This window comes from Euprymna scolopes, chromosome 8 (assembly GCF_053919585.1).
Source record: "Euprymna scolopes isolate OS-2025 chromosome 8, ASM5391958v1, whole genome shotgun sequence".
NCBI lineage: Eukaryota > Metazoa > Mollusca > Cephalopoda > Sepiida > Sepiolidae > Euprymna > Euprymna scolopes.
The window spans coordinates 160,395,507-160,423,056 of NC_136489.1; the positions used below are offsets into that span (position 1 = coordinate 160,395,507).

The window sequence follows — 27,550 nt, forward strand, 5'->3', positions numbered from 1 at the left end:
ACAACAATTCTTCCCCCTTTGTCAGAAACATCGCTCTTGGAATGTGAGAACTAAAGGACAAAATAAGGGAAACTAAAGTTACAAAGCTGCCAAAAGTAAACCCAAGGTCCACTTTCCACAAAGATTTATGAACATAATAACCTCAAATATGGAAACGTTGATTTAATTTGAATAAAATAAAATACACATCAAGTGCGCTTGAAAGCCAAATCACAACATAATATTAGAAAAATAAACAAATATTTGAAATTTGAAGTTTGAAATTTATAACATAAATATATTTCAGAGCTAAACTCCATCTTCAGTATGTTTTCTTTCTTTTTTTTCCTTCTTCTTTCTCTCCATGTTGTAAAGTTGAAGAAAAGGAAAGAGCTGTGCCGTTGTATCTCAGCGGTTGTGAAATGTTGGAACAGTGTGTAGGCAACGCGAGAATAACGTCAAGGGTGTGAGTTTCCTTATAGAAACGTTGATTTAATTTGAATAAAATAAAAGACGCATCAAGTGCGCTTGAAAGCCACATCACATTAGGATCGCTTTTTAATGTGAAGAAAGGAACAAAAAATAAAAATGTGTCTCAGTAATGAAGGATTTCTCCTCTACTAACCGAGAACAAAAAATTTAAGTTCAGTATCAGAACACATACTACACTTTGATCTTGGCCCTAAGTAAAGTGTATATTGTATGTTACCTTATAAAGAATAATATCTCTGTTGTTATCGAAGAAAACACAAAAAGAAATTATACGAAGTTAAAAATAGAAAGAACTAATAAACAAGAGTAACGTGTTGTTTCCAATATTCATTTCCTCAGTGGTTAGATGTAATAATATACTATCGGCCATAAAATAACAAATTGTTGATATCATCGCAATCAAATGCCGCCATTTTGGCATGAACAATTGTACAAAAATAAAAACTAATGGCATGACTCAACAAAGCCACAAAACAAATCAACATTAAATGAGAAAATAAACAACTAAGATTTAATCGTTTTTGCATACATTCTTTATTATCTTTCATGCTTTCTTTTTATATATATATATATATATATATATATATATATATATATATATATATCATGAAAGACAGAAAATCTATCAGTTTACCCAGTCATAAAAAAAAAGGGACTTGGGTATCATCAGCCAGAAGCGAAACTGAAACCAAAATTTTGTAAGCAAAAACAAAAAAATGCTGTGTGCTGGGCACGAACTCGCATAACTTAAGTTAGTACATGAACGTGTTATTGATGGGGCCATGAGGACGCAGATGTTATCACGTAGCAAATTTAGCTTTTTAAAATAAAAGAACGAAATGACAGTTTGCGCATGCATTGGAAGGTGAAGCACTGTATGTACCGTGAGGTAAAATAACAGGTTGAGAAACTGGTGCGGTCTATCCTATCCTTCTCTCCAGAGTAGATGGGACTCTCTTAAGCTGTGGTAGGCACCCGATCTCGTGATAGCGTCACGATAAAAAATACTCTTGATAGCCCTGGCGAAGCATCAAGTATTCAGCTACTGACAAGATTTGAATTACACTACAAACTCGTGTAGGGAGTTCAATCTCGGGTATGGCCACGTTGGATGGATAGGTCACGTTGGTCAGCAAATGCCTTCTAGCTTCCACGATCTATGCTAACCTTTTTAATATCTCTTTTACACGAGTCTTTGAATCGAAGCTGGGGGTGACCCCTTTTTTCATATTTGGACATCTAGAAATTCAAGTTAGCTGTTGTTGACTCTTGTCATGACGATCCTTGGCAAACACATGCACAAAACAACTCAAACATTTTCACAAGTACAAACTACAGAGATACTTCAATCTATGTAACATAGTGTATATGAGCGCATGAGAAAATATCAGCAGCAGCAAAGGATGGCTGGCTGCAAACAGATTAGCAGCAGCAGCCCAAAAAAAAAAAAAGGAAAAAAAGGCATATGCAAATTAGGATGTGCGCACGAGAAGAAAAAGAAAATAAAAAGAGAAAAATGCAGGAGAGAAGCGCAATGTGCATCGAAGAAAATGGACGTGTAAAGTTGAGGACGAGGATGGGCCGGCTGTGACCGGCATGTGGTCAGAAGAAGGAGAAACAGGACCAGGCAAGATGGGCATGTGGCAGGAAGAAAAAATGCAGACCCGGATTTTTCTTTCTTTCTTTCCAGTTTTATCTTGTTTAGTAAAGTGAGACGGTAATGTTATAACTACAATAATAGAGAATTTGCTATACTTACACAATAAACATAGCTTCTGTAAACTCCACTAAAACAAAACTATATGCCCTCCACTACAAATGGTGAATTCTATCAAATATCAACAACTTTTATAATTAGAATACTTTTGAAATAGGTTATTTTGTTTAAATTATATACGATATTAGCGGGAGGAAAGGGGGGGGGGATTTACCCGGTCGTAAAATACGCTTTAATATGATATTTTAATTTGTCCAGATTTCATATATATTAGTACAGAGTCGTAATTTCAAAATGAAAAACAAAAGTATTTGGGTGCCATCAGCTAGAATTGAAACCGAACTTACCATTCAAAGCTGGTAATTTTACCACTGTACCAATGCAACACACATATAAAGTGATTAAAAATTAAAAATAAACTAAGATGAATGTACAAAATGTAGAACGATTTTTTTCAATTTTGATCATTTTTGACCCACTTAAAAATAATAACTGGCTAAAGACTCATAAAAAAAAAAATTTAAAAAAATAAAAAAACAGCCCATAAAAAATCCAATCATTTGAGGCCCCTAGCGCCGCTCTGCGACTTTTAGTTTCGGAGGAGATGGAGTTGGAAAATATGGAGACAGACAGACAGACAAATAGACCGACAGAAAGACATAGCCGTTTATATATTAAACTAATATTTTTGAATCAACTATTGCTGGAATATATATTAGATGAATTATCTCCCTTACTGCAACACAAAAAAAGAATGGCTATTTATGCATAGTGGGACATTTTTTACAATAGTCAATAAAACAAAAAAAGAGGTGTCAACATATATAAAAAAATAAATGTTACCAAAGGCAAGACAAGTTACTCTTCTACCTATGTGGATAAGTTTTTTGTGCTTTAACATATTTCAAAGCGCTTATCTTGAAACAAAAGTAGTGTCGAGTCTTATATTAACACAAAAAATAGCTGACATTACATGGTCATCTGGGAAGTCTCGATAATCACTCAAAAATTAAACAAAATACTGGTAGAAACCCACCAAATAAATGTCACCAATCAAGCGAAAATGTCATGTTTTAACATTATTTCATCTGATTTTCGATTTTTGAGCGATTATCAAGACTTCTCAGATGACCATCTAATGTTTTTGTTCTTAGTTAAGACTTGATACTACTTGTTTTTCAAAGTAAATAAATGCTTTAAAATTAGTTAAAACATAAAAAACTTATCCAGATAGGTAGAAGAGTAACACTTGCCTTTAGTAACCTTTATCATATATTTGTTTTTTGACTGCCTTTTCGTTTTGTTGTCTATACTGAAAAATTTCCCTGTATTGAAACAGGGACACAATTTATATTATATTTGAGCTTATAAATTTTGTTCTTTGGTAACTAAATTGTTTTGGAGCCAAAATAACTCACTGTCATTTGATCGTTTTGTTTACTGGTTGGTAGTTGCTATAGTGATAATATCAGTGCTTGAATAATTTTTATTTTTCGTTTTGTTTATAGATTTTGTTGTAAGATTGGAAGAGTTTTATATATATATATATATATATATATATATATATATATAATATTAGCAATCTGCAAAGCAAATAGATTTTAATAGATAGTCGTGTCAAAAGCACATTAACTATTAATTATTCAGAATTATTATACTCTGTTATTGTACATTTCTCCATATTTTCTTTAACCTTGGGATTCCCAATTCAATATTACAATAAAAATTCATGCAGCAAAAAAATATATAAAAAAGAAATGCTTCAGACATTCAATATTTATCTCTCTCTCTCTCTCTCTCTATATATATATATATATATATATATATATATATATATATATATATATATATATATATACACAATCTTTTCTTCTCTATATAAAAAAAATGAACTCATTTTTTCCCCCGTGTGAGTTTGACCTTAATGGGATTAAAAATCACGACATTACATTCAAATGTAATGTCCCCACTGTCACAATCGGTTAGAATCAATGGAAGTTGTAAAATCTTTTCTCTCGATTTGATTCATACTCCGCCCGCAACCACTTAACACCGCTGCGGATACGTCCACAGGGGAATATACGAGGAACACCGGTTTGAGTTCTTAGTTGCTTAAAAAATATGGATTGGCATTTTTCCGTCGGGTTAAATGCGACTTGACATTCCAGTTATTCTGTGGGTTACTTGTGCCATTTTATAAATTTCTTTTTTTTCCCCTTTTTTCCCTCACTTTATATTTTTTCTCTCTTTGTAGGGGGATTGGGGGTTGCGATTCAAAGGATTACTTAAACGAAACGAGCTAACATTGGATTCCAGTTTTTACAAGAAACTTTAACAGTCAGCCGCCAGCATTCTTCAAATCTTTCACCGATTAGACGCTTTAATATTTTATTTACTGTCTTTATACTTCTATTATGTTTGCACTGATTTCATACATGATACTAGTTTTGGATTAGTTACTTATTAATTATTTATTTCTATACATTGCATTTCTGAGAGGTTCATTAGCACAATTACTACTACACTATCGATATTGGAATCAGACGACATTCAACAAACCAAAACAAACCAACATTAAAAAAAAATAAAAAGCACGGTCAGTTTTCTGGTTTTATTTATTCCTTTTTTTTTCTTTTTCATTGAAACAAAGAAAAATAAATAAATAAAATCTAATAAACATAATTTCATTATACACGGTAAGTTTTATTTGTTTGAATTTTGTTTTTCCATTTAAAAAAAAACAAAAAAATTAAATTTAAATAAACATATTTACATTTTACGTGGTAACTTTTTTAGTTTTTTTTTTTTTTTTTTTTTTGGGGGGGGGGCTTTTTTTTCCTTTGGTATTCTTTCACGTTCTTTTTGTTTTTTATTCCTTTCAATTTTATGCGTCATATATTAGCTAAACCAGGGTGGGGGCATCTATAAATATAAAAGCTAAAATGTGTGTGTGTTCCTTCACCCTAAACTCGGCCTCCTCCTGCTACTACGACAATGACGTCATGTTTGACCTAGAAAACGTTGACGTTAGTTTCAACCACCTGCAAGTGTTTTTTAAGGGTTAATTTTATTCGTTCTCAATTGTGTGTCTCTTTGGCGTAGAGGTAACGTGTCAGGCATGTTTTTTCCGCCTTAGCCTCGATGCTTCGGGTTCGAGCCTGTCCTACCTAAACCTTTTTTCCTCTTTTACACCTTTTTTTTTTTTCCTTTTTTTTTTTAACATTTGTTCGCGGTTTTGCTTTGTTTTGGTTTTTCCATCGTGCTTTTTTTTATAATATTAAAACAGCCCCCCCCTTCTACATACACCTCCAAACACCCGGGCAACGCCGGGTACCCCTTGCTAGTATATATATAATATACATCCATATACAGTACTGTTTTGCTGTTTCACAGCTCATCAGTGCGGCTAGACAGGCAACTACCTCAAGCCTGGATTGAAACGCAACCACCTGTATGACAGTCAAGGCTCCTAACCATTACGCTAATCGGAGGCTGCTGTGCGAGTCATGAATTAACAATGTTCTGACATCGTCCGAAATACCTAAGCTCAATTTGTTTACACAAAGAGCATCGCTCTATAAGCTAATGATAATTCGTGTATCACTTCTCAATATGCTCAACTCAAGATGAGGAGCATTATAGTCATCCACATACAGTACTAATTCGCTGTTTCACAGCTCATCAGTGCAGCTAGACAGGCAACTACCTCAAACCTGGATTGAAACCTGACCGCCTGTACAACAGTCAAGGCTCCTAACCAATATATATATATATATATATATATATATATATATATACAATTTTATTATTATTATTATTATAAAAAAGACAATTATTCCCATCTTTAAAAAGACATTATAGGAAAAGAAACAGTAGTACCACACATTATTCCAAAATGGCCACGCTACCTGCCAGTAGTTGAAGCATGTTTTCTGGTTATTATCGATTGATTTACTTGAGTATACTGAATTCCTACAGTAATTCTGAGATGAAACATTCTCCTAAATCAGTCATCTTTACAGGTGGTAGCAAGATACTTCCTCAGTCATCCTTATGTCCTCCTCCTACCCCAGTTTACACCATTACCAAATATTTCATAGGGTTCAATTCTTATACACGTCTGTGGTTATTTCATTTTATCATCTCGTTTTATTACCAGTTGTCTTTCAGCATGGAAATAATTGACGCTCCCTTGAGTTTCAATTTTCTTTGCTTCTATCAATTTGATTGGTTACTCAGATTCGTTCTACTATTTAACAGAATGAATTTTCAAAACCGTTTTAGAATTATTTCCAAAATGGCGTCCGTCTTAAGTTGCTTCAATAAAAACATTTTTGTCATATCATAACACAAGAAATGTTTACTTTCGTACATTTAAGACAAATCAACACACAGATGTAAGTTGATTTTCACACATTACCTTTTAAAACGTCTTTTTGTAATATCACAACAAAAAACAAAAATGAAAATTACCTTTTACAAATGCGAATTACTTTTTACAACTTTTCTGTCATATTGTAACAAAAATGAACACTGACTTTATTTTTGTAGAACGTCCTTGGTTGCTTTGATAAAAACATTTTTGTCATATCGCAAACGAAAAAGAAAAAAAAACTCATTGAAAACTAGAAACAGTCAATCTTCAGATTGGGAGTTTGTTTTTTGAACACAAAACAAAATGTTCACAGTAGTAATTTCACATAAACATAATATAACAAACAAGTTTGTTCTTGCATATAATTTACTTTTTTTAGAATCTATACAATCACTTTGTTTAATTATCCACAAAAATCATTTTGTTTGTGTAGCCAGAAAGTATCATATATATATATATATATATATATATATATATATTATATATGATTACTTCATTTAATCGCATAAATTGACATACAAAGATATAATTTTATGCGTAAATGTTTCAGTATTTAGTTCAATGGTGTTCAATACATAGCTAGAGCTAGGTAATAAGTTATGAGATTATATATGGCAATTAAGCTACACAGAATATTCCACGTTTCATTCTCGTGAAAATTTGTCAGACATAAGCTTATGCCTGGCGAATTCGCACGAGAATGAAATGCGGAATATTCTGTGTAGCTTAATTGCCATATATATTTTTATAACTTTATATATATATATATATATATATATATATATATATATATATAGAGAGAGAGAGAGAGAGAGAGAGAGAGGGGGGGAGTGAAAAGAAATTAAAAATACCAAAGAATCGCTTATAAAAAAAAATAAATCAATATATATATAAATATTTTTAAATAATAGATAACTTACTTTTATGCATGCAAAAATATTCTCAAATATTAAAAAAATAAAACGAATAAAAAAATAATACATTAATAATTATGTTTAATAAATAAAAAATTAATATTTACAAATACGTCCCAAATGAGATGGGGACTAGAATGTAAACAAAGGGTAGAAAACTTCTCTCTTAAAACTTGCTCATGGACCAAAAAAAAATACTACATATAATAAATAAATCAACAATCCTATATATATATATATATGGGCAATTCCACAAAAATGTCAACCAATGTCAACCACAATGAAAATTAATTTTTCTTCAAAGTATGGCATATATGGTATTACTGGAAAGCTGAGACATTCAGGAGTTTAGTTTTTTTATATTAAAACTTGATAGATTTTGACTGACATTTTGCCTGTGAAACAGAGGGTTTTGTCATTAGCGAAAAAAAAAAAATTTTGCTGGGTATATTTTAAAAATTAGTTCAAAGAAGGCATCAATCACTTCTTTTTTTTTTTTTTTGATAACTATGGAATAAGGTAACTGGTAACAGATGGAAAGAGTGGTTTTCAATATGAAAATTGTCCAAAAATATTTAGCTTTTTATAAACTCAAAAGGCTAGGATTTTTTGTCTTTGTACGTCCGTCACAAAAAAGTAACAAAACGTTTTCCTACTTTACCTAGTGTGGGAATACTGATGTTTTTTTTTTTTTTAAAAATAAGCATATTGTGGGTGAGCAAACAGGATAAAAATTTGTACCTGGAAACTTTCGGTTTAGGGAAATTGCTGTTACTGATGTACACTATTTTTTGTACGTCCGTCCGTCACAAGAATTTTTTGATGGTGATGTGCTTATTTTAAAGCATCTTTTAAGCATCCTAGTAGTTTGGAGAAAGGTTTTTATGTTTTTTTATAAAACATTATATCTGATAAGAATCATTTATTAGTTTTCAAAGCATTATAATTTTAAACCTTTTATCTAAATAACAAAAAAACTGCTCCCTTCATAAAAAGCAAAAAGTTACAGTTATATTACGAGAGATGATCCATGGTAAAAAGCGAGAAAAAACTTTGCAAATACGATACAAGCTCATGTCGTTAAAAGAGGCATACAAACTCTTTGAAAAAGAGTTTGAAGAAGTCACTATCGGCCTATCAAAATTCTGCTCTCTTAGGGCCTTTTTGATCAAATACCGCACAATGTTTGCGTTTATCAATACCATGAAAATATTCGCCTTATTTTTATAGCCCTTGAACAGTTCCTATTTACAATGCCTCCCCATGGGACAGAGTTAGACACCAGGGTCGTTTATTAACGTGGAGAAAAGGAACAAAAATAAAAAAGTTGTCTCAGTCGTGAAGGATACTTCCTCCATTGACAGAAAACAAGATATTGAAGTGCAGCATCTGAAGAACAGATGGTATTTATTTGCTCCCCCACCGAGCAAATTAGGCACAAGGCCGATTTTTAATGTGAGGAGTGAAGGGGAAATGGGGACCAACTCCCCGGGGAGTAGGGGAGTTGGATAGTGACAATTGGTATGAAGGGTTGCCCCTACATTGACCAAGGTCTTATATGTGAGGTTGCCCACACATATGGTCTTTGCTTGTAGTATCTGCCGGAACAGATACTACACTTTGATCTTGGCCCTTGAACAGTTTACCAATTTGTCATCAACGTTTTCAGGCTTTGTTGGGCGAAGGAGACAATAAGGACTGCATCTACCGTAAATGTGACAATTGTAGAAATTACATCGAAATGTTCAAACCATCACCTGGAGGTAGTCAAACTTTGATCGAGTATCAACAATGGCAAAAACCAGACAAACGTGCTGAAAAGGTTACAATATCAGCAATTGTCAATGACGTTTTTGATGCCCTGAAAAAGCAAATGAATACTTTTCTTGTGCACGGTACACCAAAAGAAAACAAGATTATTTTACTAATCTTATTAAAGAGTGCAATGGTTCCTCAGCTGTTCTTCAACTGGATTTCTCAGAGAATGCATCCATTGTCAACCTGAATGAGATCCAATCTGCTCATTGGTCTCACCAGCAAGTCACCATTTTCACTGGTCATGTTTGGGGCAGCCAAAATGTCAAAGAGAGCTTTGCTATTGTTTCTGACAATTTAGACCACACAAAAAGGCTGTATACACCTTCATGTCAGGGTTACTTGATTGTATCAGCAAAAAGTCTGACTCCATAAAGTTGTTGAATGTTTTCACAGATGGTCCATCTTCACAATTCAAGCAACGATTCCAGTTTTCAAACGTTCATGAATGGGAAAATGAGTACAATTTCAAAATTATTTGTAATTTCTTTGCAACCTCGCATGGTAAAGATGCAGTTGATGGAATTGGTAATACTGCTTACGCGATCAGATTGGTGAAATGTTCGTACCACTACAGTTGCTCCAAATGATGCTGCAACCTGTGAATTGGCAAGAAACTTGAATACTGGAATTTATATCTAGTGACAAAATTAAAGAAAGATATGCTTTTTTTTTTTTTCACAAAAGGAATCACCACTTATCAAGGCCTGGAGGCCACTCAAGAATAAGGGTTAATGAGTATACAGTAATCAATGGGACAATATCATAGTAATTATTAGTAGTGAAAATTTAGTAAATTGGATTATTTAAGGGGGCTCCAAGACTTCCAGTATGGGAAAAAAAAAACCTTAGTCGTGACTGACACCATGAAGTTACATTTCATCAAAGCTCAAAATTCTTGGCAACTTGAGGTAGCAGCATTCTCAAAAGATGAAATCTTCAAAGTTGAAAACATATTTAATGCTACTGAAGAAAGTGACAATGGTTCAGATAAGGCCATGAGTGACATGAATGATGGAATTCCTAATCCTGAACAAATAATACCTGACAATGTTGTCATAAACATCCACGACTAGGTTTTAGTTTTATATGAGGGTGAACAGTTTCCCGGTGAAGTCACCAATGTTATTGCTGACAAAGATTTTGAGGTATCTGTGGTGCCAAATCAGGAAACTTATGGAAATGGCCAAAGAAAGAGGACAAGATCTTTTACAAGAAAGAGAACATTGTCCGACGAATCAACCCACCAGCAGTTGCCGGAACGTGAGGGCAATTTTCATTTGATGAACTATGAATTATGATTTTTTCCTACAGGAGGACATTATTTTTGTTTCATTTGTGTTAGTTTCCATTTTGACTTACAAGTCATTTTTAACATAAGGACACTTCTTAGGACTTTAAATACTATTTTATTAAGATTTATTTAGAACATTACGTCCGTCACAAAATTTCTGTACGTCCTTCTTAGAATTTAAAGTGCAATTTTGATCCTAAAAATAAACAATTTTAAGAAGTGTTACTTTTCTTAAGCAAATAGCTTATTTCATGCCATGAATACCAAATTTTATCAAAATAATATATATATATATTCAAAATAATGAATATATATATATATATATTCAAAATGATGTATATATATATATATATATTCAAAATAATGAATATATATATATTCAAAATAATGTATATATATATATATTCAAAATAATGTATATATATATATATTCAAAATAATGTATATATATTCAAAATAATGTATATATATATATTAAAAATGATGTATATATATTCAAAATAATGAATATATATTCAAAATAATGTATATATATATATTCAAAATGATGTATATATATATTCAAAATGATGAATATATATATTCAAAATGATGTATATATATATTCAAAATAATGAATATATATTCAAAATAATGAATATATATTACAAATAATGAATATATATTCAAAATAATGTATATATATATATATTCAAAATGATGAATATATATATTCAAAATGATGTATATATATATTCAAAATGATGTATATATATATTCAAAATAATGAATATATATTCAAAATAATGTATATATATATTCAAAATAATGTATATATATATTCAAAATAATGTATATATATATTCAAAATAATGAATATATATTCAAAATAATGTATATATATTAAAAATAATGTATATATAATCAAAATAATGAATATATATTCAAAATAATGTATATATATTAAAAATAATGAATATATATTAAAAATAATGAATATATATTAAAAATAATGTATATATATTCAAAATAATGAATATATATTCAAAATAATGAATATATATTCAAAATAATGAGTATATATTAAAAATAATGAATATATATTCAAAATAATGAATATATATTCAAAATAATGAATATATATTAAAAATAATGAATATATATTCAAAATAATGTATATATATATTAAAAATAATGAATATATATTAAAAATAATGAATATATATTCAAAATAATGTATATATATATTAAAAATAATGAATATATATTAAAAATAATGTATATATATATTACAAAATAATGTATATATAATCAAAATAATGAATATTCAAAGAAATTTGATTTTTATTGTTTCATGTTATGATTCTCCTACTTTTGTGTGTACGTCGGTCACATGACTTCTTTTGCGAATAAATTTTTGGGGCCAAATCAAAAAACGTTCAAACTTACTTTTTTTCTAACATTTTTAGTATGTTTTTGAAACAATTTAATGTTTGTTTGGATTAATGAAGACTGTTCTCTAATATCTTGTGTTTTATTCTCTGAAGTGTACATCCGTCACAATGGAATACCCTATATATATATATATATATATATATATATATATATATATATATATATATATATATATAATATAAAGCTGAATGTCTGTGTGCGTGTGTGTCCGGTCACGAATAGGCTCCTATATGGTTGACTATTTTAAAAAACTGATTACATATAATAATAGACGATGTATTGAGACACAGGAATAGGTATGTTTGATCTGGCAGAACGGTGGTTCATTAAAATTGTGGTGTCTGCGTTCGCGCCTGGTTCACAAAGTATGGAAATAAAAAATTAAAAAAAAAAACGTTTACAAGTGCTTTTGCTATAGATGTACATAATACTTTGATAAGTATGTTTTAACTTAAATAGGGATGGTATAATAAAATTGTGGGGTCTGCGTTCGTGCCTGGCCTCCATAGAATGGAAATAGGCACAAACTTTAATAAAGACTTTTCATATGTATCTGCATAAGTATACTTTGATAATTATGTTTCAGTTTGAAGAAATATAGTATAATAAAATTATGGGGTGTTCGTTCGTGCCTGACCTCCATAGAATGGAAATATGTCACAAAGTTTAACAAGGTTTTTTAATATAGATCCACAGAATATTGTGATAAGTGTTTACGTGTGAACAGGTATGATATAATAAATTATGGGGTTTATCTATTTTATTTTTACTTTCATCATATTTTGCTTTGGTTTTGATACCCCCAAATTCGGAGCTATCTCTTTACAACCCTTCCTTTTCATAACCTATCATACTTTCATAAATCAGAGTCCATTTTCTGTAGGCTGTTTTTGAACCCAGTCAATGACGGGTACTTTTGCTAATATATATATATATATATATATATATATATATATATATATATATATATATATATATATATATAAGCATAATACACAGCACAATCACAGTGACAGACCAATTCTCACCAAGTCGCTGGTTAAGCAAAGATGAGCCTGGCCAGTACCAGATGGGTGACCATTTGAGAAGGCTAAGCACTGTATGTACCACACCGAATCATAGTAATTTTCAGGTTGGTAGCTGGGAGTGAATTTACTTCACTGGAGGAGATGCATACCTGAATAAACTTGCCTGGCAGAGAGGTGACCAGGTGGTGCTTCACATAATGGTGTACTGGCAACCTGCTGCAAGATGCCTTCCTGAACCTGCATGTGAAGCACATGTTTGGTGCAGCAAATGGTGACATTTGAGGTGTGTGTGACACAAAGTTGCACCTCATGGATCACCTAAAACACTTTGTAGCTCGGGCTGGCTCAATCCTAAGAAATAAAATGTGTACTCTTATTCGAGTTCTGCTAACGAATGATATAGGTCATCCACATACAGTACTGTTTCAGTGCATCACAGCTCATCAGTGCAGCTAGACAGGCAACTACCTCAAGCCAGGATCGAAACCTGACTGACCGCCCTAACGACAGTCAAGGCTTCTAAACACTATGCTATTCACATGATGCTGTGCAGGTAGAGAATTAATGATGTTTTGAAATCATCCATATATATATATATATATATATATATATATATATTAAGTAATGTGATTTATAATTTAAAAATTTAAAAAAAAATTTAAAATTTAAAAATCAAATTTTAATTAAATTAAAAATCAGTTTCATAAGAAGGAATAACAACAAAGTCAATCATCTGTACGATCGTTTCGGAAATCCGTGCTTTTTATTTGTGGTATACATGAAGTCACGTAGAACAATTATACATAGTTTTTTTGGTAAGCACGGTCTCCTCATCAGCAAATTTAGGAGGATTTCTATTGAATTTAAAAGACACCAAAAATAAACCTAGCATTAAAAGTAAGGCAGATGAATCTGAAAAATTGAAATAAAAGGTTTGGATTAAAAATTTATAAGAAAATTAGTATAGGTTAGAGATAGAAATGAGTAGAAAAAATATATATTTTTTGAATTTACATAATAAATTTGATTTAAAAATATATAGAGATAGTTACCTTTTAGTTTTTCTTTTTTTGAAATCAGGAACTGTGTTTAAAGTAGTCATTTAGATGTTTGCTATAGCTTTTTATTTTATTGAATGATGAATTTTAAAAGGGCGATGCTCGTGCAGTAAATTGTTTCCGTTAGCGTATTTTGATTTAAAGACGCTACAGTTAATATATATAGAGATAATATTTATTTTGCAAGTTTTTAAGGGGAGATAATTGTCATGTGTTATTGGCTTTATTTATTATTTGATTTACGGGTCTAAGGGCGGTAATTGGTCTAACTTAATTTATTAAAAAAAAAAAAAAAAAAATTGTAATCTATTTTTACTAATGAGTAATTTTTAATGATTTAAGGTGGTTTATATTTATTAAATTTAAACCAACGTTTATGATTACATGTTAGAAGCTCGTGTCTTGAATTTACTAGTTTGGTTGTGTTTTTTATATCTTCATATTTTAAAATTTTTAGGGTTTCTTTTGTACATAGTGTACAAAATTTATCTCCTGGTTTATATGATTTGCAAGTCTCAATTATTTGCCATTTTAAGTTGAAAGAAATATTGCTATTTTTTAGTTGCCAAATATAGTTGGATAGAGTAGTTTGGTTTGATAGAGAGTTATTTTTAAAAGAATGTTTGTGCGTTGAAATTCTATGTTTTATTGGGCCAGATGTGGAACCAATATATATTACCTCTTGATTATTATGATTATTTTCCGTTAGGTCTATTGTTGGATTATAATGTGGTGGGTTGATTAGTAATTGATCGGTAGATTGATTTAAGTTGGTGTTATTATTTAATCTGGTAGTTGAGTTATGGCTGCTGATAGGTTCTTGTATATTTGGAGTTTTTGATACTGTGCAGCTATAGATAACATTTTTAATTTTACATGAGCCTTGTAGGGGGCATTTATTTTTTCTTCTACAGTTACAGTCCGATGTATTTTGTATAGTTGTATTTTGTAGTTTATTAATTTTCTTATTATTAGAGCTAATTATTTTCTGATGAAGGTTAGGCATAGTAGAGTAAGAGACTTTAATTGTGTTCTTATTGAAAATCTTATTATATCTATGGGGGGCTTTAAAGTTCTTATCTAATATTTTAAAAAATTCTCTAGCTATGTTTGTTTCTAGGTTTTTGGAATACGGGGGGTTGAACCATAGGATCTCCTTGTGTCTATTCTTACATTTGCGGGTTTTAGTTTGCTGTTTATTTGTATTATTATCTAATATTTGTAGTTTGGTTTTATCTTTTTTTGTCTCTTGGTTATTTTTCTTAACTCGTATACGGGAAGACATTGCCATATTATATGTTATTACGCTCTTAATAGGTTTATTTTTAATGCAGTTTATGTTTCTATCATTTTCATTTATGAATTTAATTTGTGAATTATATCCAGAGTTTTTAAGGGCTTCATTATAGTATTTTTCATTTTTGGTAAATATTGATTTAGTAGAAGACAGTCTAGAAATTCTTAGAGCGATATTGAGAACTATTGATTTTAATATTGATTTAGGGTGGTTTGATTGATTGTGGACATATAGAAGTGATTGGTTAGGTTTATGGTATGGTTCAAAGGTAGAATTTTCAAGATTTAAGGTTATGTCTAAGAAATTAACAATTTTTTTATTAGGGTCGATTTTTATACTAAGTCCATAATTTTTAAATAGACCCTTAGACCCGTAAATCAAATAATAAATAAAGCCAATAACACATGACAATTATCTCCCCTTAAAAACTTGCAAAATAAATATTATCTCTATATATATTAACTGTAGCGTCTTTAAATCAAAATACGCTAACGGAAACAATTTACTGCACGAGCGTCGCCCTTTTAAAATTCATCATTCAATAAAATAAAAAGCTATAGCAAACATCTAAATGACTACTTTAAACACAGTTCCTGATTTCAAAAAAAGAAAAACTAAAAGGTAACTATCTCTATATATTTTTAAATCAAATTTATTATGTAAATTCAAAAAATATATATTTTTTCTACTCATTTCTATCTCTAACCTATACTAATTTTCTTATAAATTTTTAATCCAAACCTTTTATTTCAATTTTTCAGATTCATCTGCCTTACTTTTAATGCTAGGTTTATTTTTGGTGTCTTTTAAATTCAATAGAAATCCTCCTAAATTTGCTGATGAGGAGACCGTGCTTACCAAAAAAACTATGTATAATTGTTCTACGTGACTTCATGTATACCACAAATAAAAAGCACGGATTTCCGAAACGATCGTACAGATGATTGACTTTGTTGTTATTCCTTCTTATGAAACTGATTTTTAATTTAATTAAAATTTGATTTTAAAATTTTAAAAATTTTTTTAAATTTTTAAATTATAAATCACATTACTTAATATTGAATTAGCTCTAGGACATTTAACTATCGAGCTTATTATATATCTAAATTACAACGAGCATTTCCTGTATTTTAATTAAACTAGTAATTTCACTATTACATTAAAATACACTTAGCTCTTTAGACTATTATTCTAATCTCCTTTAAATTATATATATATATATATATATATATATATATATATATATATAAGGGACCAGAGTCGTTTTTATCAAGGCCTGATAGCTGATCCCGGTTTGTTTCTGGTATTGCAATATTGTAACTGTCAGAGAAATGAAGGTTTGAACCAGTGTTTACCTCTGCATGAACGAGTTGAAGGGCCCTTTTTATCCTGGGTGCTGGCCTGCCAGTATTTTCTTTTGTTTATACTTTTATTCATCTTGTCTTTTTTGAATATTTGGTCAGGGTTTACTTCCTTTTAGAAGTACCCTCATGCCAGGATCTTTACCCTGACAAATCCCTATGCAGAGAGACCGAAGACACTTGAGGGTAGTGTCCAGTAGGCATTTCAAGGTTCTCTTCATCTCGATCTTGTGTACGAGTCGATCTTTTGTATAAGTCGATGTGCATTTTAAGACCAAAAATTGTGTTATTTTAGGTGATGATGACGCCTCCGTTCATTCTCAAAAGACAAAGGATACCCCCCTGTAGAGGTAGCTACGTATGTAATTGTTTGGCAAGGGTTGTGCAATCTCTAACCACACCTTTCCTGAATCGGCACTCCTTGAGTCCAGTGGCACGGAGAAGTCCAGGACAACTGGAAGTAATGTCGAGATAAGCGGAGAGCATATACAGCACCTGAAAGTACCAAATAGTCACCCATCTTGTATTGGCCAGGCTCATCATTGCTCAACTTTGGTGATCTGATGGGAACTGGTATGTCAAACGTAATTATTCTGTATATATTTTAGGTATTACCTGTGAATAAGTCGACTGTAGATTCCAGACCAGTTAAATGGTACGTCTCCTGGCTCTTTTTTGCACAGATAATTTTCTTTTTGATGTTTCTTTTTTTTGTAGGACATATTATAAATTGTTTCTCGGCATCCGCGAGCAATAATACATGCATTTACGCAATGTGGTCTATTTGATTTTCATATATAAAACAAACCTGCTGCACACTTACATGCAACGAACGCAAATGTTGCTAATCGGACATTCTGATCAATAAAAAACACTGTCACATCAACGTCTAGAGAGTGAATATTGCGAGAGCTATTCCAATAATTATTAAGCCTCCCACTGAAAAACCGCACATGTGCTTACATGCTTGCAAACACACTGCAATGGGGTTCGGAAGGAGTGTGATTAATTACTTGGATTACTGGGACATACTGAGTGCACAAGCAAAATGGCATTTTCTATGCTATGATCGAGCACCAAATCGTTCTTTAACAACATTTCCAAAAACATTACCGATGTATAAGTCGAGTCTCCCCCAAAAATAACCTTAAAATCGTCCTCCAGAAATTCAAATTATACATAAGTATATACAGTAGATATAAAAAAAGATTTAGTTTCACTTTATTTTATTTTTATTCTTGGTTGAAGTTTGACTATTGTTTTTTTTTTTTTACACTGAGGACTAGTATAAAACATTTATAGAGTAAATTTACCTATTATACAAAATTTAAAACATTAGGCTTCTCATAATAAATTTTTATAGGATTTTAAAATGAAATCCTGATTTCTATTTCAAACTAGTTTTTATCAACAAATTTAACTATGATTATTTTTGATGAAATTAAACAAATAAAAATCAAGAACATATGTATTCATTTCCTTGGATACCGAATACACATTATTATTATTATTAATATTATTATGATTATTATTATTATTGTAATATTATTAATATTATTAATATTATTATTATTTACATACTAGGAGTAGTCACACAAGCTATCATCAAGGATTTCTCTTTGAAAACAACTTGTGGCATTCTATGGAGTCTGAGTGACAACAAGTCTCCCCAGATTGCCAACACTCTCCACCTCTTTCAATAACCTTTGGAAAAAAAAAAAAAAATTGCATTATCGCAACAGCCGCTTACCATTGATTTCTCGTTAGCAGCGACCATTGGTCTTCACTGGAATTTAGGTGGCATTAAGCCTGCCCAAGGTCCCAATCCTCTTTGCACTCAACCAGCGGAGGTCTGGTTAGTGCTTTATTTCCTTGGTCTTTCCATCCTCCTTGACCCTCATTTATTTGGTGTGGTGTCAGTTTATGGTGACACACACAAAAAAAATAAATAAAAACGGGGGGGGGTCTCATAGTTATACCGTTGATTCCATATGATATTCCTTTGCCTTTTACATCTGTAGCTGTTTCGTTGTGTCCAATTTGTGTCTGTAGTTTGTGTGTGTTAGTCTCCACATTCAAGGGTTTTCTTCAATATTTCTGCAGTTTTCATTATTGTTATCCTCAGCCACTGATATTGTAGCTTCTCAGCCATCTCTCTGATTCCAATCCTTCCCATACATTTTTCAAAGTTTTTCGGTATCGATCCTAGTGCTCCTACTATTAATATCATTATCTTAACTTTCTTCTTTTTTCCAGATCCTTTTGAGCTCTCTGGCCAATTCAGCATATTTGCTCCAATTCTCAGTGTCCTTCATCCTCACTCTGTGGTTATGAGTATGATTATTATGAGTATTATCATTATTATAAGTATTGTTATTGTTATCATGAGTATTATTATTGTTATTATTATCATAAGTATCATTATTATTATTATCATAAGTATCATCATTATTATTATTATTATCATAAGTATTGTTATTGTTATTATTATTATTATTATGAGTATTATTATTGTTTTTATTATTATGAGTATTAACATTATCATGAGTATTATTATTATCATGAGTATTATTATTGTTATTATTATCATTATCATGAGTATTATTATTGTTATTATTATCATGAGTATTATTATCATTATCATGAGTATTATTATCATGAGTATTATTATTATTATTATTATTATCATGAGTATTATTATTGTTATTATTATCATGAGTATTGTTATGAGTATTGTTATTGTTTTTATCATCATTATGAGTATTGTTATTATTATCATGAGTATTATTATTGTTATTATTATCATTATTAGTAGTATTGTTATTCTTATTATTGCTAATACTATTAGTTATAATAAAATTTTGATTTTCTACATTTTTCATACTTTTTTGCTTTCATTACTATTTGGATTTATTATTATTAATAATAGTATTATTAGTATTCTTAGTAGTATTCTTTTTGTCCAATTTTTTTCTATTCTCAATATTAGTGTAACAATTATTTTAATAATTATTATTTTCTTGCTATTATTGTTGTGGTTTCATTTCTAACCATTCTATTTAATATTTAATTTCTTTTCTGAGTTAATACTACAATTTTATCACTATGATTAGTCTATCAGTATCATTATGAGTATTGCTATCAATAGTATCATTATTTGCATTATATTTTTTCTCAGTATTACTATCATCATTAACAGCATTAGTAGTAATAGTAATAGTATTACAATTTTGTCACTTAATCTAATTTCCCAGGCAGTGCCGGGAGACGGGTAGGCTAGTTATAAATAATAATGAGGTTTAATGGGAAAATTAAAATATTGTTTACACTTAAAACAATTTAAATAATGAGCCTAAACAATCATTGCTTTGTTATTTTTACTAAGGATCTAATGTTTTCCTATATAAATAAATAAAGCCACTCTATTCATTGTTGTTTTGAAAATTATAGCTTCTTTTATACAAGCTTATACATGTTTCGTAAATTAATCAGGTCAAATATGTGACCCGTATGTATACTTACAACCAATTGAAATTTTAATATTTTTTTTATTATACAGGGTGTCCACAAAGTCTGGCTACATTATGTAGCCACACTTTGTGGAAGCATCCTGTAGATTATGTAGCCAAACTTTGGGCACCCTGTATATATATATATATATATATATATATATATATATATATATATATATATATATACCCACACGCGTGTATTTGCGTATATATATATATATATATATATATATATATATATATATATATATATATATATATATATATATATATATATATATATACACAGGGTGCCCACAAAGTCTGACTACATAATCTACAGGATGCTTCTACAAAGTCTGGCTACATAATGTAGTCAGACTTTGTGGACGCCCTGTATTTACCACTCTGGGCCAAAGTGCACCTCGGAGCAATGGTAGTTAAGAGGCAACTTCATTCTCCACAGCCCCCAAATGCGGCCTTACCACTGGATATCTTTTAAAATCATATCAAAGACCATAATAGAATGGAACATCATATTTATACAGCAAAAACATAAAATTAAATATATATTGCATCTGAGATGGGTATATTTGCTGAGGATAAAACGCTTTAAAACATGCACGAAGGAAGAACGGACGTACATAAATCTGGCAGAATCATCAGAAAATGACCTCTAGATTGTACTAGAATGGGGTCGTAAATGGAAGGTAATATTTAATGCTAGTAAGACGAAGCTGCTCTCCTTTAACAATTACAAGACATCTCTCCAACCACCGATATCCATGACCAATAATCTGAAAATTCTTCCTTCAAACTCCTCAGCCTAACATTCGCAGGCAATATGAACTAGAACAAATATATTGAGGACATTATGAAGGCTGCTGCAAAGAAAGTGGGTTCCCTCTATCATGCTAGAAGACTACTTACACTTGAGAGTATCCTGTACCTCTAGAAGGCGACCATTCACTTATGCATGGAGTATTGTTGCCACATCTGGATTGGTGCATCTACTACTAGTCTCTCTCTTGTGTGATACTATAAAGTGGCTCTGGGGTGGATTTGAGCCACTAAGTGCCGAGAGAGGGGGAATAGACAAAGGAAGAGGAAATAGCTTAGAATAAACAAAGAAATCGGAAATGTCCTACAATCAACAATAGATAGGAAATAGCATAATTTGCTAATTAAAACGCTTTTACTTTAGATTAAATACAATGATGAAACAGAATGTGCTTCGATAAACAAGACAAACTTCAGATAGTTTTTGTATTATATGGATGAAAAAATGATTAAAAATTCATGAATTAATAGAAATACAAGTGAAAGTTTGTTAATTTTTGGATTTTATGGAAAATTGATAATTAGAAATTAGAAAATTAAAATTAATTTCAATAAGGGATACATTTTTCGAAAATTCAGACCTCTTTTTCTCAACGGATAGAAAAAAATCAATTTAAATTTTCATACCCATTAAAAAGAAAAGTGGCTATTTTACAGCTTTCACTGAAACATGTCTGCCAATGTGTAGCCAAAAAATATTTGTATAAATAAAAAAAGATATATATATATAATGAATAAATGAATAAAAAAAAAGTCAATATTCCAAATTTCATGATGTTGACGATCTTACAATTTATTCCTTCAATTCAATTGACACTTACAATTCTTGACAGTATCTGTTTCGCAGCACAAAATCAATGACTAAATCTATTTTGCTCTTAACTCATCAGAAGAAATAGCAACAATTAATCCACCAAAAGGAAATAAAATGCGTTTGGACATAATTAAAAAATCCAAAAGTTTATATATATATATATATATATATATATATATATATATATATATATACAAATATATTTTAAGCCCCCCTCTTTGGGTAGAGCACTGTCGTAAATAATCTCACCCGCTTCTTAATTGGCTGAAAATGCGAAGCTCGTTGTTTGTTTGTTTACGAACAGGCAATTTGAGCACTATAAAAGTGGTGGCGGGTGTCTATTTAAATAGACATTCCGACGAGTTATTTATGGGCGTCGATTCCATGCATGGTCCAGTGGGAGAACTGCCGACTGTCAACACGACGGTTCTAGGTTCAATCCTTGGCTTGGGGGAGATGCTAGTCTAGCGGCACTGATGAGTTGTGATACAACGAAACAGGACTGTATGTAGATGACTACAAATATATATATATATATATATATAAACAAATAAAAAGGTTTATACCAAGTACATAATTTTATCACTGAAGGCAACAGATGATCGTGATTAAAAGCACTTCTACAATAACGTACATTACATAAAACATAAATCACAATGAGCTACAGATGCATGTCAAACATCTTAAATGTTAAAAAAAAAAGAAAAAGTGCAACAAAAAGATCATGTACTATAAATCAACTAATAGCTGTAGCAGCTGCAATTAAAAAAAAAAAATGTAAACATCAGGTTGGTAATATAGTCAATTTGCTGACCGCTCAGCGTTGCCCGGTTGCATAATACGCTTTAATATTATAATTTATGAGGATTTCATACATATAATATTATAGAGCCAATTCTCTATTGATTATTATATTGTACCCAATATATAGTAGCAGCCAACCGGTGTGGACCAGTCATAAAATACACTTAAATATTTAATATTTTAATTTATACAGATTTCATACGTTTTTTTATAAAGCCAATTCTTCATTATATTCAGGGCTCTACATTGCAAGTGAAATAGTCGCATTTGCGAGTGTTTTTCTTAAAGTTCTTCCACCCTTACTTTGAAGGAGCGGCATGTTTCACCCTTGTAAACCTTTCTGCAACTGCATGAGATGGAGTATATGCAGTTCTTGGTCATGTTCTCCTCCATGTGGAGCTTCACTCGTACCAGGTGTCGTCCGAGTGTTAACTCACTCTTGAATACCGTCCTGATGTTGTAGGGGGCACATATTCTCTGAATCTTTTCAGTAAGTAAGGTGGCAGAACACTGAAAAGCGGTAACTAAAGGGGAGACGGAAAAATCGGGTATAGCCAACCATGTCTGGATGGAGACGGGGGACCATCGTCCCCTATGGGATGAAGTAAAAATAATAAACAGAGAGACCCACTGGAAAGTGAGAAAACTTAAAGAAACAGCTCACATGCTCGGACATAACAACCTACTGAGCAAACCAAGCATAGAGCTGAATGCAATTTGGACACCTCTAATAGAGAGAGAAAACCTTGAATAACAACATAGGTTTAACATTAACAAAAACCAACTAAGAATTGTCCTAGTGACATATGGCCGAGTGGTCCTAGACTTGTATCAAAGTTTACAGTTACCCAAAGGTGCTGAGTTCAATCCTGAATGAAGGCAATGAAAAGTAACATTCAAAACAGAGAATCAGCAACTATGTCTCAGAGCCTAGCTGGAGTCCGAACATGGTACCCCCATAATAATAATAAAGGGTTGGGTTCGAGACTCCTAACAAACGGTTCCCCAGTTCGATACAAAACACCTGATGAAGGCCGGAGGGCAAAACGGCCGAAACGTTGTGACTATAACAACCAAGATGAGGAAGTCAGTCCGACAATCTCAATAAATGAAAACACCTCATCTCAAAAATACAGACAAAAGTCAATCCAACCGACATGATGATTTGAAAAAGTGGCTTGCAAAAAATCAACCCCTTCTTGTAGAAATCTTCCCAGTTGAAGGTAAAGGAATTAATGTTTTTGGTCAATTTTTCGATATTTGTCGTCGGAGACGTCGAGCTTCAAAATGATAATGACTTCGTGAAAATTGGCTGCCTATGCCGAAAGTTTTAGGCAGATATACATACATCATACATACATACATTTAAACAGACAGGTGAGATTTATATTATAGATAAGCTTTAAGTGAAATTGGAAAAATTGTAGAGCAAATCCTATATAGGTCCTATAGTGTTTTGTTTTAAATAAAGCTACATCTTTAAAATTAAAAAGACGCAGAAATGGTATGGCATTGTCAACATACATGTGGGAGATGAAGAAGACTATAGCTTGAACATCACTACCATTAAATGAAGTTTCATGGAAAGAAGCAGAAATCATGTGGTCTCTGTTTGAGTGGACTGTGCCAAAAGGAAAAAATAAACATACTAAGTTTCCCTAAGTAAAAGCAACGAATTAATATCTAAATATCATTGGTGAAACTATGACAGTATGCATCGTCCCATTACTTATAAGTAATGGAACGATTCCAATATTTTGTAGCATGTAATATGAAGTAGTTATTTTTTTTTCCAATTATCGTAAAAGCATATGTTAGATATGCATTTAGCTTCTCAAGCGTAAAAAATACACTTGTCAGGGATGATCTATGGATTATAGTTTTAATATTAGTTTAAAATCAATAAATATTTATTATTTTATTATTACTACAAGCAGTGGAAGACTCTGCTTTTAACAAAATCAAATAAAAAAGACAATTAAAAAATCATTTTTGACATTGGAAAATAGATACAAATTTTTCTGATAACCCTAAAAGTTTGGATTTTTTTTCCCAATTCCTGATTCCAATTAATCGTCCCAACACTAACATATATATACTAGAAAAGATACCCGTGCTCCGCAAGGGACTTTGCGGCACACTTGCTTGGACCCCCCCCCCCCCCCCGGGGCTGCCGCCGACATCCCTCCGCCCCAATGTAAAAAAATGTTTTTTGGGGGTGGCGGGTCACCATGTTGATGCTCGTTTTAGGTTAAGTGATCTCCCACTTTATTGAAACTAACATTTCTTCAAAAAGTCGCAGGGTCCAGGAGTTCATACCATGCAAACAGAGTGTTTGCGACAGGTTTGATTATCAGATTTGGTGTCAGAAAAAAAATCGGTTTGTGTCACAAAACGAAAATTTTTTTTTTTTATCATAAAAATAATTATTTGTCCAATCATGAGAAGTGTGTGATATATCCAAATTGATAAAATTAAGAACGTGAAAGGAGGGGTGGGGTCATTTTTTGACTCGTTTGGCTCTTTTTGGTGTTTTTTTTCCTAAATGCATGGGCGGCCATCTTGCTTGCCAAACTGTAGTGATTACGTTGGATACTGAATGTCTTCAGATATGAATAACTACTCGTTTGCGTAAGAAATAAATGCGATATTCGTTCTCAGTGTACTCAAAAGCCTATAAAAGTCGACAATTCAAAGGTGAATGCCGACGGGTCGGTAAACTAAAAAAATACCGATTTATGGTAATAATTATATCATAGCGATGTATGTGATATCATATATGGCAAAAAAAATATTTTATATTAAATAAATTATAAAGAAAATCTGTTTCGCAGACAATTAAACACATTTGCTATAGTAAATCCTGGGCAACACCAATTAAATTTTATAAACAAAAAAAAAAGGAGCAGATAATGTATGGGATGATGGATTTTGCTCACATGGAAAACTGGCCCTGTGTCTGACTAACTCTGCCCTCGTGGGGATGCAAGTAAATGAGGAAATTAGTTTTAATTATTTTTCTCTAACCCCATAAATGCCCTTGCCCTCATCGCTCGGCGTTGAAAATAAGGAAAAATTATGTATTCTGGTGCAGAAGTTTTTCAAAAAACAACTTATGAATTATATTAGCGTACTTAAATACAGTGAAAGAAACGGATAACCCAACAATAACAAATAAAAAAGGTTACTTAAAAATTAATAAGCGAAAAAAAAATTACCTCTGAATTAAAAATAAAAATAATTCAGCTTAGAATAATATTTCAAAATGAAAACAAATCTATTACAGAAAATATTTGATAACGTGCTCCGTTTTAAACAATTTTTGCAAAGAAGTAAACTATCACAGTTATTCCCGTTTAGTTTTTTGGTATGAAAATTAAATGGTTTCTGATAAAATAAGTTAAATCAAATATAAATTGAAATGAAAATAAACTAAATAATTAAATTTTAAATTATATTCTTAAATAGTACAGTTGAAACGAGGCTATTATGTCGAATAAATAACATCATCAAACTAATTATTTAAATAGATTTAATTTAATGTCATATGCTAATGACCATAACTCAATCAATGTAGATGTGGTTTGAAGAATGCTATATATAGAAATTACGTATAAAATATGTCTCCTTTGACAGAAGTATCCTATCATGGGCATTAATATTTCTTGACAACTAGAAGTGTACACACATATCGCCTTTATATTACTTTTAACATGGAGAGTTGTACACACAGACAAACGCTACTACTTTATATATATATATATATATATATATATATATATATACCTATTTACTATGCCTCCTCACGGGACAGAGTTAGACACCAGGGTCGTTTTTTAACGTGGAGAAAAGGTACAAAAATAAAAATTGTCTCAGTCGTGAAGGATTTCTCCTCCACCGAAAGAGAACAAGAAATAGAAGTGCAGCATCTGAAGAACAGATACTACACTTTGATCTTGTCCCGAAGGCCAAGTTAAAGCTGAACGTCTGTGTGTGTGTCTGGTCACGAATAGGCTCCTATATGGTTGACTATTATAGAAAACTGATCACATATAATGATAGAAGATGTATCGAGACACAGGAATGGGTATGTTTGATCTGGCATAATGATGATTCATTACAATTGTGGGGTCTGCGTATGCGCCTGGTCCACAAAGTATAGAAATAAAAAATTTAAAAATTAAAAAAAAACGTTTACAAGTGTTTTTGATATAGATGTACATGAGAATACTTTGATAAGTATGTGTTAACTTAAATAGGGATGGTATAATAAAATTGTGGGGTCTGCGTTCACGCCTGGCCTCCATAGAATGGAAATAGGCACAATCTGCATAAGTATATTTTGAAAATTATGTTTCAGTTTGAAGAAATATGGTATAATAAAATTATGGGGTGTTCGTTCGCGCCTGACCTTCATAGAATGGAAATATGTCACAAAGTTTAACAAGGTTTTTTAATATAGATTCACAGAATATTGTGATAAGTGTTTCAGTGTGAACAGGTATGGTGTAATAAATTATGGGTTTTATCTATTTTATTTTTTACTTTCATCATATTTTGCTTTGGTTTTGATACCCCCAAATTCGAAGCTATCTCTTTACAGCCCTTCCTTTTCATAACCTATCATACTTTCATAAATCAGAGTCCATTTTCTGTAGGCTGTTTTTGAACCCAGTCAACGACGGGTACTTTTGCTAGTGACACATAAAAGTTATTGAGTAAAAACGTACTGGACAAATCTTTTTCATTTAGGGTAACTGAGAAATTGAACAAAGCAAATAAGACACTGCCTCACGTTCACTCTATTTCCATAGTGAGACGTGTTCTTCCTTTTATC

At 31.2% G+C, this 27,550-nt stretch overlaps 1 protein-coding gene across 1 annotated transcript in view; it reads right to left on the minus strand.

Moving 5' to 3' along the window:
- The window catches only part of LOC145283917 (vitamin D3 receptor B-like), a 176,458-nt gene that overhangs the window by 52,557 nt on the left and 96,351 nt on the right, over positions 1–27,550 (minus strand). The window lies entirely within an intron of this gene.